At 45.8% G+C, this 20251-nt stretch overlaps 1 long non-coding RNA gene across 1 annotated transcript in view; it reads left to right on the top strand.

Moving 5' to 3' along the window:
• Positions 1-20251, top strand: part of LOC132810818 (uncharacterized) — a 46710-nt gene that overhangs the window by 17748 nt on the left and 8711 nt on the right. The window contains exon 3 of the long non-coding RNA XR_009643114.1: positions 3287-3393. This is a non-coding gene — a long non-coding RNA (uncharacterized LOC132810818). The remainder of the gene's footprint in view (positions 1-3286; positions 3394-20251) is intronic.

Here is a 20251-nt window from a genome sequence, read left to right as displayed (position 1 = left end):
GCCCTTAAATAAATGACTTGGATGTGAATATATGAGATATGGTCAGTAGGTTTACAGAAGACACCAAAATTGGAGGTGTAGTGGACAGTGAAGAAGGTTAGTTCAGAATACAACAGGATCTTGATCAGATGGGCCATTGGAGCAAGGAATTGCAGACTGAGTTCAAATTAGATAAATGTGAGCTGTTATATTTTGGAAAGGCAAATCAGGGCAGGACTTATACACTTAATGGTAAAGTCCTGGGGTGCGTTGCTGAACAATGGGACCTTGGAGTGCAGGTTCATAGTTCCCTGAAAGTAGAGTCACAGGTAGGCAGGGGAGTGAATGCAGCATTTGGTACGCTCCCCTTTATTGGTCAATGCATTGAATGCAGCTGTTGTGATGTCATATTGTGGCTGGACAGGGCACTGATGAAGGCCCTTCTGGAATTCTGTTGTCAGTTCCAATCTCCCTGTTCTTGGAATAATATTTAGAAACTTGAAAGGGTTCAGAAAACATTTGCAAGGACTTTCCTGGGGTTGGACGATTTGAGCTATTGGGAAAGGCTGAATAGGCTGGGACTATTTTCCCTGGAGATTTGGAGGCTGAGAGGTGATCCTATAAAGTCCTGAAGGGCATGGATGAGGTGAGCAGTCAGGGACTTTTTCCCAAGTTCGGTGGCTCCAGAACGAGAGGGTACAGGCTTAAGGTGAGAGGGAAAAGATTTAAAGGGGATTTAAGGGGCATCGTGTTCATGTTGAGGGCATTGCAAGTATGGAATGAGCTGCCAGAGGAAGGGGTGGAGGCTAGTACAATTGCAGCATTTAAAAGGTGTCTGACTGGGTACTTGAAGAGGGAGGTTTTAGAGGGATAAGGGTGAACCGCTGGCAAATGGGACTCCATTAACGCTCTCCGTTAATGGTCAATGCATTGAATACAGAAGCTGGGACGTCATATTGTGGCTGGACAGGACGTTGATTAAGCCACTTCTGGAATTCTGTTTTCAGTTTGAATTTCCCTGTTCTGGGAAGGATGTTGTGAAATTTGAAAAGGTTTGGACAAGATTTACAAAAACGTTACCAGGATTGGAGGATTTGGGCTACAGGGAGGGGCTGAATAGGCTGGGGCTATTTTCTCTGGAGAGTCAAAGACTGAGAGGTGACTTCATTGAGATTTATAAAATCACAAGGGGCGTGGATAAGGTAAGCAGCTGGCATCCTTTTTCCTCAGGTTAGGTGGGTACAAAACTAGAGCACATGGGTTTAAGTTGAGAGGGCAAAGATTTAAAAGGGATCGAACTGGCAACATTTTCAAGCTGAGTGTGGTGTGTGTATGGGAGGGGCTACCAGATGAAGTAGTGGAGGCTGAAAAATCACAACATTTAAAAGGCTTCCAATTGGGTACATGAATAGGAAGGGGTTTGATGGATACAGGCCAATAGATGGTAAATGGGAATTCGTTAGTTTAGGATTCCTTGTTGGCACAGACGAATTGGACCGGAGGTCTGTTTCTTTGATCTTAATAAATTAAGATGCATTCCTCTCTTTTGTTTCGAGCTAGCTGAAGCACAGATAATTATCCTTGGAGCTGAGAAGGTGAAGCAGTGATTTTGATCTGGCGCAGATTTGGTTCCAAGGTCTTGAATTTGCAAAGAGAGAGAGGAATTGTTAACCCTGTCACAATTTTTAGTAACTACGTTCAAGTAATTGGCAAATAATACAAGGTGAAAATGTGAACACTATTTTACTCAGTAAGTTCTGAGCATCTGGAACAGTCTGAACGACACAGATTCAGCAGGCATTTTGAAACAGACTTGGAATTTTACTTTTTAAGGAAAGATTTGGGGGTAGTTGGGACAGATTTGCACCATCTACAGAGGGAGAGAGGACAGCTCCAATGGGCTGAATAGCCCCCAGCCCCAGTGCTCTGTGATACTGCCCCATTCACTGTGAATGATGAAGCTCATCCCAGGGCAGAGAGAGGGAGGAGCCAACCACTCACCTCTCAATCGGCGCCGGCTTGATTAACGGCAGCTCCAGACCAATGAGAGGAGAGTCTGTGCGGTCCTGCAGCCAATGGGAGTGAATGAGGGGTGTGGCCAGCAAGACGACACCTGTCCATGAGCTGTGCAGGTGCAGTGTCACTGGGTGGGGGTGGGAGAGACAGCAGGGACTGGGACAGAGGCTGCTGGACCTGAATTACACACTCCCAGTAAATTAAAACCAAAAGAACTGCGGATGCTGTAAATCAGAAACAACAACCAGGAGGTTCTGGAGAAGCTCAGCAGGTCTGGCAGCATCTGTGACGAGAAATCAGAGTTAACGTTTCAGATCCGGTGTCCCATCCACAGAACAGATGTTACTGAGGAAAAAAAAAGTCCGTTTATGTGCAGAAGATAGTGTGGGGGCATGGGGGCAAGATAAAAGGAGTAAAGGTGGGGATAGAGTGAGAAGAGCGGTTGGATAAAGGAGTGGATAACGATCTGACTGGGGGAGGCTGATTAGCTGTTAATGGAGACTATTAGTGGCTAACCGTAGGTAGTGTGTAATGACAGGCTGTGACATGAGGTGGCTACGACATGAGGTTGTTAACCTGTGGTTAGCCACTAACAGTCTCCATTGTAAGCTGTTGCCCACCTATATCACTGCACGATTGGAGCTGCCGAGGACACAAACCTTTGGAATATCCTCCCTCACCCCCTGTGTCCGCCTTAAAGATGTATCTAAAAATCGTTCTCTTTAATCAATGTTTCCATCATACGTGAAGCATTTTAGGAGATTTGTCAGTGTGAAAGGCTCCATACAATGCAGGTAGTTGCTGTTATTGTCTGACATCAGGAGAAACAGGGATGAGCCCTCTCTCTCTCTCTCATACCTGGTGAACAGCAGCAAAAGCAGGAAGCACTGAGCATGCTCCAGCCCACAATGGGCCTCGGATTATTGATGTCAGCGCAGGACCAATAAGAGTGGGGGGAACGAGGCTGGAGGACCAGGATGTGCCAGTTGGTCCTTCAACCAATCGGAGTGAATGAGGGGTGGGACAATACTCAACCACGTGATAAGCTTCACTGGCAGCACAGTGTTGTTGTGGCCAAGGCATTGGAAATGTGTGAAGGTGCAGGGCAGGGGAAAGGAAAGACATAGACCAGGAAGAGAAGGAAATTTTCATGGTATGGCATGAGAGGTTTTACAGAACTTAGTGCACATTGTGAATCACAAATTTGAAAATCCCAAATTCTGCCCCATTTTCCCTCCCTATAATGCATTTTGCACTCCCTGAAATAGCAACTGTGTTTCTCCCTCCACAGATCCCAGTGATCAATGCCAAAGCCCCATTGCCTGTGTAGAGGGTGATGTTTGATTTCCCTGTCCAGCTGCAGTTCATGTGGTGAAGGTGCTCCTACAATGTGGTGGGGTAAGTCCTGTTATAGATTATTCACTCAGCAATATTGAAGAGTTGACAATGTATGTGCAAATCAGCAACAGTTTGTTTTTTTTTAATCATGTTTATAATTTCACAGAAATACTATTGAAAAATTCTGGCATAAGGCCACAGATTGAGATACTAGGTCAAGTGATCAAAAGCATTGCCAAATGAGCAGGTTTTCGAGAACACCTTAAAAGAGGAAAGCAGGTCTGAGAGGGTTCAGGTGGGAATTCCAGACAGTGTTGCCTTGGCAACAGTAGAAACAGCCAGACAGGTGAAGCAATGAATAAACACATCGTTGGGAGTCTGACAGAAAATGAGTTGTTGAGGTCTCACAGGTTGTGTGGTGCAGGGAGACAGGGATGTTCACAGCCAGGAATTACATCGAGTGAGAATTTTAAGTTGCTTGTAAACGGGAGCCTTTTGTTGGATCAACAACTTATAGAACAAGCGAGCACTTGGGCAATAGAGTTTTAGATATTCTTGATATTATATGTAATTTGAATGTGGGAGGCTGGCCAGGAGTGTGTTTGGATAATGGAGTCTGGAGATAACACAGGGATGGAGCAAGTATTTCAGTAAATGAGCCGAGACTAGGGTGGGGTTGGGTGATCTCACGAATGGAGAAATAGAATGGAGAGTCAGGAACCTCCTCATCATCATCATCATCATCACTCCCCCTCACCCATTCACAGATATTGTTCCTTGTTCTGTCTGTCTTTTCTGGTTATGTCCTGCTCACACATTCTGCTACCAACTAATATTTTACTTCAAGGTTGTTGGAAAATCCTTCTCCATCTCCACTCTCCCTTTCCTTTCTGAAGTCCTTGAATTCGGTGTCCCTCAAGGATCTATCCTTGGTCCCTCCAGTTTCTCACTTACATACTGCCAGGAAGTGACATCGTCCAAAAGCAATGTTAGGTTTCACATGTACACTGGCAATGTCCAGCTCTACTTCCACGTCATCCCTCTCCATTACTCCACTGTTATTCTGTTATCAAACTGCTAACCATGCTCCCACTATTCGATTAGCTGCAATTTCCTCCAATGAAACATTGCAATGGTTAAACCCATTGCCTTCAGTTGATGTTACAAATTCCTTTCCCTCACTGCTGAGCCCCTCTCTCTCACTGGGAACTGAGGCAGAGCTACACTCTTCACAATATTGCTCTCCTATTCTGACGCCAAGGTGCCCTTCTGATCAGACATCTACACAATCACAAGCACCAGGAATTCCAATCTGTAAAATGTTGCTTGTTTCCCCCTCGCCCCAGCTCCATTGCTACTGAAACCCCTTACCCGTGTTGGTGTTGCATTGTCAAGGTCTTGCAGGGTGTGTGGTGTGTGGTGCAGGGAGACAGGGATGTTCACAGGGTGAGAATTTTAAATTGTTGCCTGTAAATAGGAGCCTTTCGATGGATCAACTAGTTTTGGTACAAGTGAGCACTTGGGCAGGAGGCTTTAAGATACTCTTGAGATTACATGTAAGTTGAATGTGGGAGGCTGGCCAAGAGTGTTTGGATAATTAAGTCTGGAGATAAATACTCGTCCATCCCTGCATTCAGTAAATGAGCTGAGACTAGGGTGGAGTTGGGTGATGTCACCAATGAAGAAAGTGTGTTTTTGGAGTTGGGCTCTTCCTCCACATCACCCCCACCTCCCTCTCCTCACCAAATCACAGGTATTGTTCCTTGTTCTGTCTGTCTCTGTCTTTTCTGGTTATGTCCTTCTCTCCCATTCTGCTACGAAGTAATATTTTGACCTCACCGTTGTTGGAAAAACCTACTCCATCCCCACTCTCCCATTCCTTTCTAAATTCCTTGTATGTGGTGTCCCTCAAGGATCGATTCTTGGTCCCTCCTGTTTCTCACCCACATACTGTCAGGAGGTGACATCGTCCAAAAGCACCGTCTGAGGGTTCACATGTACACTGACAATGCCCAGCTCTCCCTCCCCATCATCCCTCTCCATTACTCAGTTATCAAACTGCTCATCACACTCCCACTACGCGATTGGCTGCAATTTCCTGCAACGGAACATTGAAATGGTTAAACCCATTGCCTTCAGTTGCTATTACAAATTCCTTTCCCTTACTGCTGAGCCCCTCCCTCTCCCTGGGAACTGTCTGAGGCAGAACTACACTCTTCACAATATTGCTCTCATATCTGTAATACCAAGGTGACCTTCTGATCAGGTATCTACACAATCACAAACACCAGGAATTCCAATCTCTAAAACGTTGCTTCCCCCCCCCCTCACCCCAGCTCCATTGCTACTGAAACCCCTGACCCGTGTTGATGTTGCCTTAAACTTGACGAATCTAAAACAGAACCCTTGATTCCGTGACTATCCGAGTATCTGATTCCAGATCCCTCATGATGGGAAACATCCTCTCAGTATTTACCCTGTCAAACTCCTTAAGAATCCTGCATGTTACAATGAGATCACCTCTCATTCTTCCCAAATCCAGTGAGTAGAGTCCCAACATTTTCAGCCTTTTCTTAAAAGATAATCCCTACAAGCCAGGGATCATCCCAGTTAATCTTTTCTGAAATGCCTCGGATGAAATTATGTATTCCCTTAAATAAAGGGACCAAAACTTCTGTCATTACTCCAGATGTGGTCTCACTCGCACTTTGTAAAGTTACTCTCAGGTATATACTCCAAACACTTACACTGAAAACTCCTTGTAATAAGAAACAGCGTTCCATTCCCCATCCTGATTCCCTGTTATAACTGTGTTTCCTACGCAATTACCCCTGGTCCCTTTGTGGTGCAGCTTTCGACAGTTTCCACCATTTACATAGTCCTCTGTTCTTTTATTATCTCCTCCAAAATGAGCAACTTCACAATTTCCCAAATTATGCTCCATTTGCTAACTTGTTGCCCACTTCTCCAATGAATCCCTCTCTGTAAACTGTTTATAATCCTTTTGGAACTTTACCGTTCTGCCTTTTCTCAGAGATTTCCCCGCTCATTCTTCTAAACATTTCCTGGGAGCACTGGGCAGTGGGAAGCACTTGTTACCTTTTCAGAGAGACTCTTTGGGAGGAGCTTGCTGCTCATGGGTCAGAATGGAGACAACTTGCCCATCGAGCTGCATGAGCCTTTAAACCCCCCCCCCCCGTCTAATTGATGAGGCACAGCAGCAGCACGGAAGGAAAGAAAAGGAAGCACACATCCTGCTCTCCACATCGCACTGACTCTTGAAACATTGTGACCCATGTGTCAAAGATCTGCCCTGTTCAGTCACATGACGACCCAGTGTGGAAACTCACAGAAACCCACACAGATTTCCCCCTGAACTGACTGCTGACCCCCACAAGGGGTAATGTGTCCAGTCATCCTGGGCCAGGAGGAGGGGGTGGTGAGAGTTTCTTAAATGAACTGACAGTGACAGTTTTATAAACGTGTATTACAGGTGGACATTCAGATGGTAATCTCAGTAATTGTAACGCCAAACTGTGACAAAATTACTCAATTCATCAGGAGCTGGATATTCACATTGTGTGTGAGTATTGTTTTCCAGCTCATTCCCATTTGCTGCATAAATGTCCTCTTTTGAATCACCCCACACTCTCAGTAGATCTCCCCCAAGTCTTCAATATGTGTCCTGTAATCCTTTTCTGATGAACTCATGAGTGTAAGGTGGATTATTCTAAATCTGTAAACCCCTCTGTCACAGGGCACCCGCAATTTCCTCTGCTACAAGGAGAACAATCTGTTTCCCCAAACCCCTGATTCCCCAATGTCTGTTTGCTCCCTATAAGGCACACATCAGGATTGTGTTGGAACATTCTCCACTTGCCTGCATCAGTGCAGCCCCCAACAATATTAAAGTGAACATCCTCCAGGACAAAGCACTGTGCCTGAGTGGTGTCCCATCCCCCACCTTCAGCGTTCCCTCTCCCCATCCCCAGGGTACAGTGGCATCACTGTGTAAAAGGGAAAGGCAGCATTGTCTGACCAGACCATAGGGCTGCTGTCTCATTAGCGTGGGTTTAACCTGAAGGTTACCACAGCCCAGGCAAGGGGAGAGGTTGAGAACAAGAGTCCATCTATTGTAGATGGATATTCTTGATATGTATTAACAACACCCATGTCTCTGCAACTAAAATCCCCCATTCCTTGTACCATCCTGGTAAATCTCCTGTGCCCCCCTCTCAGGGACCCTGCCATCCTTCCCAATGTGTGGGTGATCTCTGGTTTGCACAGACCCAGCTGCTCTGTGTTCCTGTGGGTGATGTCATCATCGAGCAACAGTTGCATTGAACCTCACTGTCTGTAAGGGTGGGAGACACAGAAATCCCAGTAGCATTTGAGATGTATTTAGTGTGCACTTGCAATGCCATGATAGATGAGACTTTTCCACAATTATTGGAAAATAGATGAGGACAGTTAGGTGGTAGTTTTCTTTGTCACAGACCCGATGTGCTACCAGAGCCTTTTTCTGTTCTGTAGACCGCTAAGATGTTTATTATAGGAATATGACAGGCTCCATTGGACTTCAGGTCAGAAAGGGTGATACTAGAGTAGATGACAGATGATTGGCCGATGTTTTGGGAGGAAAAGGAGATTGAGAGGTTTAAGGAAGAATTCAGAAGCTCAGCACAGAATCGGAAAGGGCCGTCATCAAGTGAGAAATAAACATTGGGAATCCTGAAGGCTGGAAATAAAAAAGGCACATATAGCAGAGCTTTGAGAGACTGGAGGGGATTAGAGATATGGAGGGTAATGAAGCTGGAGGAGATGAAAGTTGGAGAGGATTCTGAGGATTGAGGATGTTACAGAGATAGAGATATTTCTGGTAGACTTTTTTGAGTTTTGAGGCTGGAGAGGAATTATCGAGATAAGGAAGAGTTGTAAGACTGGATGAGGTGGCATTGACGGAGAGTTCCGAGCATAGAGGAATTTACAGAGATAACGAGCGATAGAGTCAGAACGTTATACAGCACTGACACACACCCTGTGTTCCAACCAGTCCGTGTCAACCATAAATTCGAACTGAACTAATCGCATCTACCTCCACTTAGTCCAAATCCATCCAAGCATTCCCTATCGATATACAGGTCCAAATGCTTTTTCCTCTTAGAATCCCATTCCCCTACCGTTTTACTCTACATTTACCCCTTACTAATTCACTAAACCCAATCATCCCTGAACACTATGGGCAATTGAGGACTGCCAGTTCACCTACCCTGTACATCTCTGGCTTGTGGGAAGAAACGGGAGCACCTGGAGGAACTCACGCTGACACGGGGAAGCATATCCAAACTCCGCATGGACAGCCACCCAATGCAGGAATTGAACCTGTGTCCCTGGCAGCAGTGCTAACCATTGAGCCACTGTGCCACCCTTAAATTGTAATTGTATTCACAGCTACCACGTCCTCTGCTAGTTTATTCCACATGTGAATCACTCTCTGTACAAAAACAAAAAATAAAATCCGGAACGTCTTTTTAAAGCCTTCCTTCTCGCACCTTAAATGTATGTACCCAGTCTTGAATCGCGCCCCCTCCTGGAAAGGGCACCTGCTGTTCACATTACCTATACTCTTCAGGATTTTATAAACCTCCAATAAGGTCACCCCTCAGCCTCCTACACCCCAGTGAAAGAAGTCCCAGCCTACCTAGCCTCTCCTTATAACCGAAAGCATCCATTCCCATCAACATCCTGGTAAATCTCTTCTGAACCCGCTCCGACTTAATAACATCTGTCCTATAACAGCACAACCTGAACTGAGCACAGTATTCCAGAAGAGGCCTCACCAACATCCTGTACAACCTCAATGTAATGTCCCAACTCCTATACTCAAAGGTGTGAGCAATGAAGGCAAGTGTGCTATACATCTTCTGAACAACCCTGTCTACATGTGACATAAACTGCAAAGATCTGAACCCCGAGGTCTCTTTGTTCTATATCACTATGCAAGGCCCGACTTTTAATCAGTGTAAGTCCTGCCCTATTATCAAGATGAAATATTTGGCATTTATTCCAATCCAGAACATCCTTCTAGTATAAAGGCAATAGAAGTATACTTAAGAGGAAAATCAGTAAGGCAAAAAGGGGGCAGGACACAGTTTTGGCGAATAGGGTAAGGACAATCCAAAGGGTTTTTATAAATACATTAAGAGCAAATGGGTTACTAGAGACAGAATAGGGCTCCTCAAGGATCAGCAAGGCAGCCTGTGTGTGGATCTGCAGGCGATGGGGTGGGGAGGGGATACTAAACAAGTATTTTGCATCAGCATTTACTGTGGAGAAGGATATGGAAGATATAGAATGTTGGAAATCGATGGTGACACCTTGAAAAATGTCCATATTACAGCGAAGGTGGGACTGGATGTCTTGGAACGCAGAAAGGTGGATAAATGCCCAGGATTTCATCAGGTGTGTCCTAAAATTTTGTAGGAAGCTAGGGAAGTGATTGCTGGGCCCCTTGCTGAGATTTTTGTATCAGCGATAGTCACAGCTGAGGTGCCAGAAGACTGGGGGTTGGTTAATATGATGATACTGTTTAATGAAGGCGGTTTGGACAAGCCCGGGAACTACAGACCTGTGAGCCTGATGTTGGTGCCAGACAAGTTGTTGGAGGGAACCCTGAGGGACTGGATTTGCATGTATTTGGAAAAGCAAGGACTGATTAGGGATAGTCAGCATGGCTTTGTGTGCGGGAAATCATGTCACTTACTTGACTGAGCTGTTTTATGAAGAAGTAAGAAAGTGGATTTTTGAGGGCAGAGCGGTAGATGGGATCTATATGGACTTCAGTAAGGCGTTCGACAAGGTTCGCCATGGAAGACTAGTTAGCAAGATGAGATCTCACCATACCAGGAGAACTAGCCATTTGGAATATAGAACTGCCTCAAAGGTAGAAGACAGAGGGTGGTGGTAGAAGGTTGTTTTTCGGACTGGAGGACTGTGACCACTGGAGTGCCACAAGGGTCGGTGCTGGGTCCACTACTTCTCATCATTTACATAAATGATTTGGATGTGAACATAGGAGGGATTGTTAGTAAGTTTCCAGGTGACACCAAAATTGGAGGTGTAGTGGGCAGTGAAGAAGGGTAACTCAGGTTTCAATGGGATCTTGATCAGATGGGGAAATGGGCTGAGGAGTGGCAGATGGAGTTTAATTTAGATAAATGTGAGGTGCTGCTTTTTGGAAAAGCAAAGCCTAGCAGGACTGATAGACTTAATGGTCAGGTCCGAGGGAGTGTTACTGAGCAAAGTTTCCTTACAGTGCAGGTTCATAATTCCTTGAAAGTAGAGTCGCAGGTGGATAGGATAGTGAAGGTGATTGGTATGATTTACATTATTGGTCAGAGCAGTGAGTACAGGAGTTGGGCAGTCATGTTGTGGCTGTACAGGACATTGGTTTGGCCACTCTTACAATATTGAGTGCAATTCTGTTCTCCACCTATCAGAAGGATGTTGTGGAACTTGAAAGGTTCAGAAAAGATTGGTGGCAGAATATTCTTTAAAGGGTAGAATAACCAGTGGGAGGTCATTGGACATTGGTACCAATGACACAGGAAGAGAAAAAGATAGGTCCTGATGAGAGAATATAGCAAATTAGCCTGGAATATAAAAAAGTAGATACTCGGTCGTAATATCTGAATTACTCCCAATGCTACATGCTAGTGAGAGTAGGAATAGCAGGATGGAGGAGATGAATGATTGGCTAAAGATCTGGTGTAGGGCAGAAGGATTCACATCTTTTGGTCATTGAATTCTCCTCTGGAGTAGAAGTGACTTGAATAAGAAGGATGGATTGTCCCTGAATTGGAAGGTGACTAATATCCAGGCAGGGAGATTTGCTAGTACTACTCGGGAGGCATTAAACCAGTGAGGGAGTGGGGGTAAACCTAAAGAGATAGTGAGAAAGGAGGTAAGTCTGAGGCTGGTACAGTTCAGAAATCAAACAGTCAAGGCAGAACGCAGTAGAACCGAGCAGTTACACTGCATTTACTTCAATGCAAGAGGCCTGACAGGGAAGGCAGATGAGCTCAGGTTATGGTTTGAACATGGGACTGGGATATCATCGGTATTATAGAAATATGACTCAGGGATGTATGTGACTGGCAGCTGTATGTTCCAGGGTATAGATGCTATAGGAAGGATAGAAAGGGGGACAAGAGAGGAGGACGAGTGGTGTTTTTGGTTAGGGATAGCATTAGAGTTGTGCTTGGGGACGATATTCATGGGAGTAAGTTCAGTGAAATTATTTGGACGGAACTGGGAAATAAGAAAGGATTGATCACCTTATTGTTAATATCTGCGTGTGTTTCATCTGATTGCTCTGGTTTCCTCCCACTATGTAAAGATGTGCAGGTTAGGTGGATTATCCAGGCTGAATTACCCACAGTGTTCAGGGATGTGCAGGTTAGGTGGATTATCCAGGCTGAATTACCCACAGTGTTCAGGGATGTGCAGGTTGGGTGGATTATCCAGGCTGAATTACCCACAGTGTTCAGGGATGTGCAGGTTAGGTGGATTATCCAGGCTGAATTACCCACAGTGTTCAGGGATGTGCAGGTTGGGTGGATTATCCAGGCTGAATTACCCACAGTGTTCAGAGATGCGCAGGTTGGGTGGATTATCCATGGGAAAGGCAGCATTACATGGGTAGGATGGGAGTCTCTGAGGGTCAGTGCGGATGTGATGGGCTGAATGACCTGCTTCCCCACTGTCTGGATTCTCTGATAATTATAATAGTTTTAAAATAGTTCCAAAAAAGAATAGACCAGATCTAAAAGTTGCTGTTCTAAATTGGATAAAGGTGCATTGTGATTGAACAAGATAAAATCTTTCAATACTTCTTTGCTATTCCCAGGTAAAGGGACGGCTGAAAAGTGGGAACGTAACATAAGGAATAGGAGCAGGAGGAGGCCATCTGGCCCCTCCAGCCTGCTCTGCCATTCAATAAGATCAGGGCTGATCTCAGCTCCACTTTACTGCTCTCTCCCATAACCTTTAATTCCTTTCCTGTTCGTAAATCTACATTTTGACCTAAAGACATTCAAGATGAAAGTCTCAACTGTTTCAATCAGCTGGGAATTCCACAGATTCACAACCCTTTAGCTGAAGAAGTTTCTCCTGAACTCAGTCCTAAATCTGATACCCCCTTATTTTGTCGCTATGCACCATAGTTTGTCCAGTCCACAGTGGAAATGACCTCCCTGCTTCTATCTTATCTACTCCTTTCATAATTTTATATTTTTCCTATACAATCTCCCATTATTCTAAATTCCAATGAGGATCATGCCAGTTTTGGCAATCTCTGCTCAGAAGGCAACCCTTTCAACTCCAGACTCAAACTAGTGACCCTGCTCTGCACCCCCTCCAGCGCCATTACATCCTTCCTGAAGTAGGGGACGAAAACCTGTACACAGTACTCCAGGTGTGGCCTCCCCAGCCCCCTGTACAGCTGCAGCATAACCATCCCTCTAGCAATGAAGGACAATATTCCCTTCACTGCCTTAATTACCTGCTGTACCTGCAAACCAACTTCCTGTGATTCATGCACAAGGACACCCAGCTCCCTCTGTACAGCAGCCTGCTGCATGTTTTCACCATTTCATCATCCAGTTTGCTGTTAGTCCGACCAAAATGGATGACCTCACATATCCCAACATTGTCCTCCATCTGCCAGACCCTTAACCACTCAATTAACCTCTCTGTATCCCTGTGCAGACTGACAGTGGCCTCTGCACACATTGCTCTACCACTCATCTTAGTGTCGTCCACTTTTCATGAATCCATGCTGTGTCTGCTCGATGAGACAATTTCTATCCACATAGCTCACTATTTCTTTCTTGAGAGATCAGACATTTTCCCCACTACAGAAGTTATGCTGACACGTCCATTTTAAAATATTGGCATCACATTTGCAGCTTTCCAATCTGTTAGAACCGTCCCAGAGTCAGCAAATTTTAGTGAATTATCACGAGTGTATTTGCTATTTACCCACTGCCATTCCTTACAGTCCCCGGGGATGCATGCCATCACGGCCAGGAGACCCATCTACCTTTCGGCTGGTATCTTTCCCAGCACTGCCTCTTTACTGAGAATGATTGATTGTTTCTCTGTCTTCATCTGCCATTGCCTCCATAGGCCTGCGACAATGAGTATATAGACAGTATGTTCCTGTTAAGGCCGAGGCTGGGAGGTGTAAGGAATGCTGCTGTCAAGAGGAATTGTGGCTCTGGTCAAGAAAATGAAGGAGGGATATGGCAAGTCCAGACAGCTGGGTTTGTGTGAATACCTAGAGGTATATAGGGGCAGTAGGAGTATACTCGAGGGAAACTAAGAGGGCAAAAAGGGGACGAGAGAGCTTTGTGAAATGGGTTTGGGGAAAATCCAAAGAGATTCTAGAAATACACTAAGGACAAAAGAGTAACCAGGCAGAGAATAGGGACCCTCAAAGATCAACAAAATTGTCTATGGATCTGCAGGAGGCAGGAGAGATACTATCTGCGTATTTCATGTCCGCTTTTACTGAAGGAGGATATGGAAGTGAGAGTTTGGAGAAATAAATAGGGATAACTTGACAAGTGTCCATATAAGTTATGAGGCACTGGAACTTGTATAATGCATCAAGATTGATAAATCCCTGATACATGATCAGGTGAATCCCAGAACTTTGTGGGAAGCTAGGGAAGTGATAGTTGGGTCCCTCGCTGAGATATTTGTATCACCGAGGTGCTGGAAGACTGGCGCCATTATTTGAGAAAGGTGATGAGGAAAAGTCAGGGAACAATACACTGGTGAGCCTGGAGTCAGGCAAGTTGTTGGAAGGGCTTCTCAGGGATAGGATTTAGATGTAATTGGAAAGGTAAGAAATGATTAGGGACAGTCAGCATGGCTTTGTGTATGGAAATCACTAACTTGGACTTCAGAAAGACATTCAAGGTGGAAGAACTAGCTATTTGGATATAAAATTGGCTGTAAGGTTGGAGACAGAGGATAGTGGTGAAGGGTTGCCTTTCGGACTGGAAGCCTGTGATGAGCAATATGGTGTAAGGATCGGTGCAGGGTTCACTGCTTTTCATCATTTATATCAATGATTCCTATGGTTCGTGACTTTACATAGACACCAAATTGGATCTGGAGGAAGTGGATCGGGAAGAAGGTTACCTCAGAGTACAATGGGACTTCAATCAAATGGGCTGGGGAGTGGCAGGTGGAGTGAATTCAGATAAATGTGAGGTGCTGCATTTTGAAAAAACAAATCAGGGCAGGACTTATACATTTAATGGGAAGGTCCTGGGGAGTGTTGTTGAACAAAGAGACCTTGTCGTGCAGGTTGATAGTTCTTTGAAAGTGGAATCATGGATAGGCAGGGTAGTGAAGGAGGCGTTTGGTGTACTTGGTCAGTGCATTGAGTATTGGAGTTGGGACATTGTTTTGCAGCTCTACAGGACATTGATTCAGCCACATCTGGAATTCTGCTTTCAGTCCTGGTCTCCCTGCTGTAGGAGTGATATTACAGAACATGAAAGGATTCTGAAAAGATGTGCAAAAGTGTTGCCAGGGTTGAGGATTTGAGCTATAGGGAGAGGCTGAATAGGCTGGGGCTGTTTTCCCTGCATCATTGGATGCTGAGAGATGACCTTCGAGGTACATAAAATCGTGAAGGACATGGATAGGGTGAACAACCAGGGTCTTTTCCCAAGGTTAAGTGAGTACAAAACTAGAGGGCACAAGCCCAAGGTGTGAGGCAAGAGATTTTAAAGGGATCTTAGGGGCAATGTTTTCAAGCTGAATATGGAATGAGCTGCCAGAGGAAGTGTGGAGGCTGGTACAATTACAACATTTGAAAGGCATCTGACTGGGTACGTGATTAAGAAAAGTTTAGAAGGATATGGGCAAAGTGCTGGCAAATGGGACAAGATTAATTTGGGATAAATGGGTGGCATGGATGAGTTGGATTGAATGGTCTGTTTCTGTGCTGTACATCTCGGAATTTAACTATTTGAGGATAAATTTGGAGTGCTACGGGTAAATGGGAGGGGAGGAAGGGCAGATTGGCAGCATGTCCAGAGGGAGAGAGTATAGCCGCAATGGGCTGAATAGCCCCCAACCCCTGTGCTCTGTGATACTGCCCCATTCACTGTGAATGATGAAGCTCATCCCAGGGCAGAGCCACAGACATATACAGCACGGAAACAGACCCTTCAGTCGAACTCGTCCGTGCCGACCAGATATCCTATCCTAATCTAGTACGATATGGCAGCAGTTGGCTCATATGCCTCTACACCCTTCCTATTCATACACATCCAGATGCCTTTCAAATGGTGTAACTGTACTAGCTGCCACCACTTCCCCTGACCGTAGCTTCCATACACACACCACCTCTACATGAAAAAAGTAGTCTCTTGGGTCCCTTTTATATCTTTCCCCTCTCACCTTAAACCTATGCTCTCTAGTTCTGGACTCCCCCACCCCAGGGAAAAGACCTTGTCTATTTATCTCATCAATGCCTCCCATGATTTTATAAACCTCTCTATGAGGTTACCCCTCAGCCTCCCACACTCCTGGGAGGATCCCACCACTCATGTCACAATGGGGCCTGGCTGATTGACGGCAGCTTCAGAACAATAGGAGACTAGATGTAATCCTCCAGCCAATGGGAGTGAATGAGGGGTGTTGCCAACAGGCCAGCATGTGACCATGAGCTGTGCACGTGCAGTGTCACTGGGCAGGGGTTGGGAAGAGACCCAGTGAGTGTGAAGGGAGTGGGAGAGAAATGGAGTTAGTGTGGACTGGGAGGGTTTCTCAACTCATGATGTAGGCTGCTAGACCTGAATTAGAAACTCCCAGTAAATGAAAACCAAAAGAACTGTGGATGCTTAAATCAGAAACAACAACCAGAAGGTACTGGAAAAGCTCAGCAGGTCTGGCAGCATCTGTGAAGAGAAATCAGAGTTAACATTTTGGATCCGCTGACCCTTCCTCAGAACTGATGTCACTGAGAAAAAATGTCAGTTTATATGCAGAAGGTAGGGGTTAAGGAGTAAATGATAGGTGGTGATATAGTCCAAAAAGAGATATAGCAGCAATTGGACAAAGGAATGAATAATGATCTGGCTGGTGGAGGGTGAATAGATGTTAATGGAGACTGTTAGTGACTAACCATAGGTAATGTGTAATGGCAGGCTATGTAATAACAAGGCCTGGTGTGTGGGGTGGGCCACTAGGGCGCAAGGACGTGGGAGACTTAGGACCTAAAATTAATGAATTCCGTTTTAAGGTCAGAGGCCTGAAGGGTCCCCCAAGTACAAAATGAGGTTTGTTCTTCCAGCTTACGTTAAAGTTTGGCGCAGGAGAAGTACAGCCGGTCAGACAGTATCCAAGGAGCAGGAGAATTGACATATTGGGCCTGAGCCCTTCAGCAGGATTCTGAGTGGGGAAGAGGGTTGACAGATAATAGGATGTGTGTGTGGGGCTGGCGAGAAGGTAGTTGGGAAGGCGATAGGAAGATGCTGGTGGAGGGTAATGGTGAGAGGGTGGAGTGGGTAATTAAGAAGGAAGATGGACAGGTGGGACTGTTCAAGAGGGTGGTGCTGAGTTGGAGGGCTGGATCTGGGATATGGTGGGGGGAGGGGAAATGATGAAACATTGATTCTGTACTTAAAGGGTCCCAAGGTAGAAGATGAGGTATTCTTGCTCCAGGAGTCATGTAGCTAGGATTTTGTGGTGGAGGTGGCCCAGGACATGCATGTCCTTGGCAGAGTGAGAGGGTGGATTGTAGAAATGGTTGACCACAGGACAGTGGGGTTGATTGGTGCACGTCTCCCAGAAAGGTTCCCTGAAACATTCTGCAAGTTGGCGTCCTGTCTCCCCATTGTAGAGAGCAATGAACACAATAGATGAGGTTATTCAATGTACAGGAAAATCTCTGCTGGATGTGGAAGGGACCTCTGGTGTCTTGGATGGAGGTGAGGGGAAGGCGTGGGCACAGGATTTACACCTCTTGCAATGGCAGGCAAAGGTGTTGGGAGTGGAGGATGGGTTGGTGGGGAGCATGGATCTAATGCGGAAGTCACAGGGAATGGTCTCTGAGGAATGCTGAAAGGGGTGTGGAGGGAAAGATATCTCTGTTGGTGGGGTTTGATTGTCGGTGGTGGAAATGGCAGAGGATGATGTGTTGTATCTGACTGAAATGCGAGGACTTGGGGGTTCTATCCTTGCTGCGGTTGGAGGGGTGGGGTTCAAGAGCAGAGGTGCAGGAAGTGGTGGAGATACACTGAAGGGTATTGTTGACCACATGGGAGGGGAAATTGCTGTCCTTGAAATACAGGGCCATTTGGTATGTTCTGGAGTGTTCTGCATCAAGCTTCCCTGGAACACTGCATTAAGAATGAGACAGATGTTGGCCAGGGAACAGGCTCGTGTGTTAAAGTGGCAGGCAACTGGAAGCTCAGAGTCTGTTTTGGTCTGAGGGGGAGCATAGATTTGTCCAGATTGCACTTCGTCTCTTTGTAGGGACTGTCAGATTTAGTCCCAATCACCCACTTCATGATGCTAACCTGTAAACTCCTTATTTTCAATTCCCTGCAGCTCCTTATAAACACAAATTCCAGTACCGTTTTAGGTGGAATGTTCCAGATTCTAACAACTGTCTGTTCACCCAGAAACTGCTGAGGTCCATGTTGACTCTGGGGCTACAAAGGATTGAATTGAAAGATGAGATGCTTTTCCTGAGCTCCCATTGAGATGTATTGGAACAGTACAGGAGGCTGAGGGCAGTGTAGGTGTGAGCAGACAATGAAAATGACAGGGCTGCACTGAGAGGGCTGCTTGGCTCAATGAGTATTTTGGAGTTGGGTGTAAACAGAGCGAGGTGGGACAGAGAGAATGTGAAGCTGAAACTCTGTTTTGTTTCAGCCCATTCAGAAATTCACATGGTCCCAAAGGTAACAGCCAGTTTGTAAGCGATACCTGTGGAAATTTTGTAACGGTTTTTAAGGTATAACGTATCAACATAAGTAAAGAATACGGGATTTTGATTACAATGTTTGAAGGGTAGGAAGATTGCTCGCTCATTTAAATTCTCTAAATGGGAGTAACTAGCTGAATCTAGAGAGCCTGTGTGACAGGAGACCTCAGACCCATGGTGTGCTCCTCTTGTACAATGTGGGAAAATTAGGGATGTTTCCAGTGTCCCTGACAGGCTGTGTGTGCAGGAAATGTGCCCATCAGCAGCTACTGGGAAACTGCTTTTCAGACCTGGAGCTGTGAGTGGACTCACTGTGGAGCATCTGCAATACTGAGAATGTTATGGACAGCATGTTCAGTGAGTTAGTCACACTGCAGGTGAGGGTTACACAGGCAGAAAGGGAATGGGGGACCATCAGATCAAGTAAAAGGCTCAGGAAGGAAGTGCAGGAGTTCCCAGTGGTTATTCCCTTCCCAAACAGATACTGTATACCGCTTGGGATTCGTGTGGGTGTGTGCGTATGTGTTGGTCTCAGAGGCAATCAGCAACAGCCAGGTTCATGACACCGTAGATAGCTCTGCTGCCCAGAACGGGAAGAAAGATAGTGACAGGGGATTCAATAGTCAGTGATACAGACAGGCACTTCTATGGCCACAGCCATGAATCCAGGATGGTATGTTATCTCCCTGGTGATAGGATCCGCGATATCATGGTGCAGCTACAGGACATTCTGGAGCTGGAGGGTAAACAGCCCGTGGTTGGAGAACACATCAATACCAACGACAGCATGAAACAAAGGGATGAGTGTTTGAAAGCTGGATATTGGGAGAGCAGGGACACATTATAATGCAGCTCCTGAAATGAAATGATGTCAGACTTGCTCCCAGTGCCATGTGCTAGTGAGAGCAGGAATAAGAGGGTAGATCAGCCGGATATGTGGCTGGAGAAATGGTGTACCATGGAAGGGTTTAGATTCTTCAGGCATTGGGAGCGTTTCTGGGTTAGGTGGGAACTGTACCAGCCTGACCGGTTACCCCTGGGCAGAGCTGGGTCAAATCTCCTGGGGGGGGGGGGGCGCTATTGCCAGTTCCATTGGTGAGGTATTAACTAGTCTGGCAGGGGGGTGGGAGCTAAAGTGTCAGGTTAGATGGGTCAGATTCAGGACAGAGAGTGGGAGGTAGAATATTAGTGATGTCGTCAGCGGCTCCGAAAACCAAAGGAAAGGAGGATTAAACGAGGATTGAGTCCCTCTTCATCCATCAGTCCTGCCATCCCAGGAATCAGAGTCAACAAAATCTGGAGCTGTACAGCTCTCTGTCTCCAGTGCTTCAGCAAAATGGTGGGAATCTGCAACAAACCCAAGAAGTGCTGGAGATCCCCAGCAGGTCGGGCAGCATCTGAAATGGTGACACCTGCAGGAAACATTACAGCCTTGGTCATCTTTTTCACTGTCCACTAAACCTCCAATTTTGGCGTCATCTGCAAAATTACTAATACCTCCTATGTTTACATCCAAATCATTGATATAAATGATGAAAAATAGTGGATACACACCAGTCCCTGTGACACTCCACAGGCCTCCAGTCTGAAAAACATCCCTCCACCACCACTCTGTCTTCTACCTTTGAGCCAGTTCTGTACTCAGATAGCTGGTTTCTGCTTTATTCCATGCGATCTAACCTTGCTAACCAGTCTCCCATGAGAAAGCTTGCCGAATGCCTTACTAAAGTCCACGTTGATCATGTCGACCAGTCTGCTCTCATCAATCATTTTTGTTACTTCAAAAAACATTCTACCCCCTGGAAAACATAACAGTTACAGCACCAGAATAATCAGCCCACCGTGTCTGTGCAGGTCATGATGCCATTCTAAACTAATTCCATCTGCCTGTACATGATCCAT

The sequence above is a fragment of the Hemiscyllium ocellatum genome, unplaced genomic scaffold, assembly GCF_020745735.1.
Source record: "Hemiscyllium ocellatum isolate sHemOce1 unplaced genomic scaffold, sHemOce1.pat.X.cur. scaffold_2014_pat_ctg1, whole genome shotgun sequence".
Lineage (NCBI taxonomy): Eukaryota > Metazoa > Chordata > Chondrichthyes > Orectolobiformes > Hemiscylliidae > Hemiscyllium > Hemiscyllium ocellatum.
The sequence above is the reverse complement of the archived record's forward strand: the minus strand, read 5'-3'. Positions and strand labels throughout refer to the sequence as shown.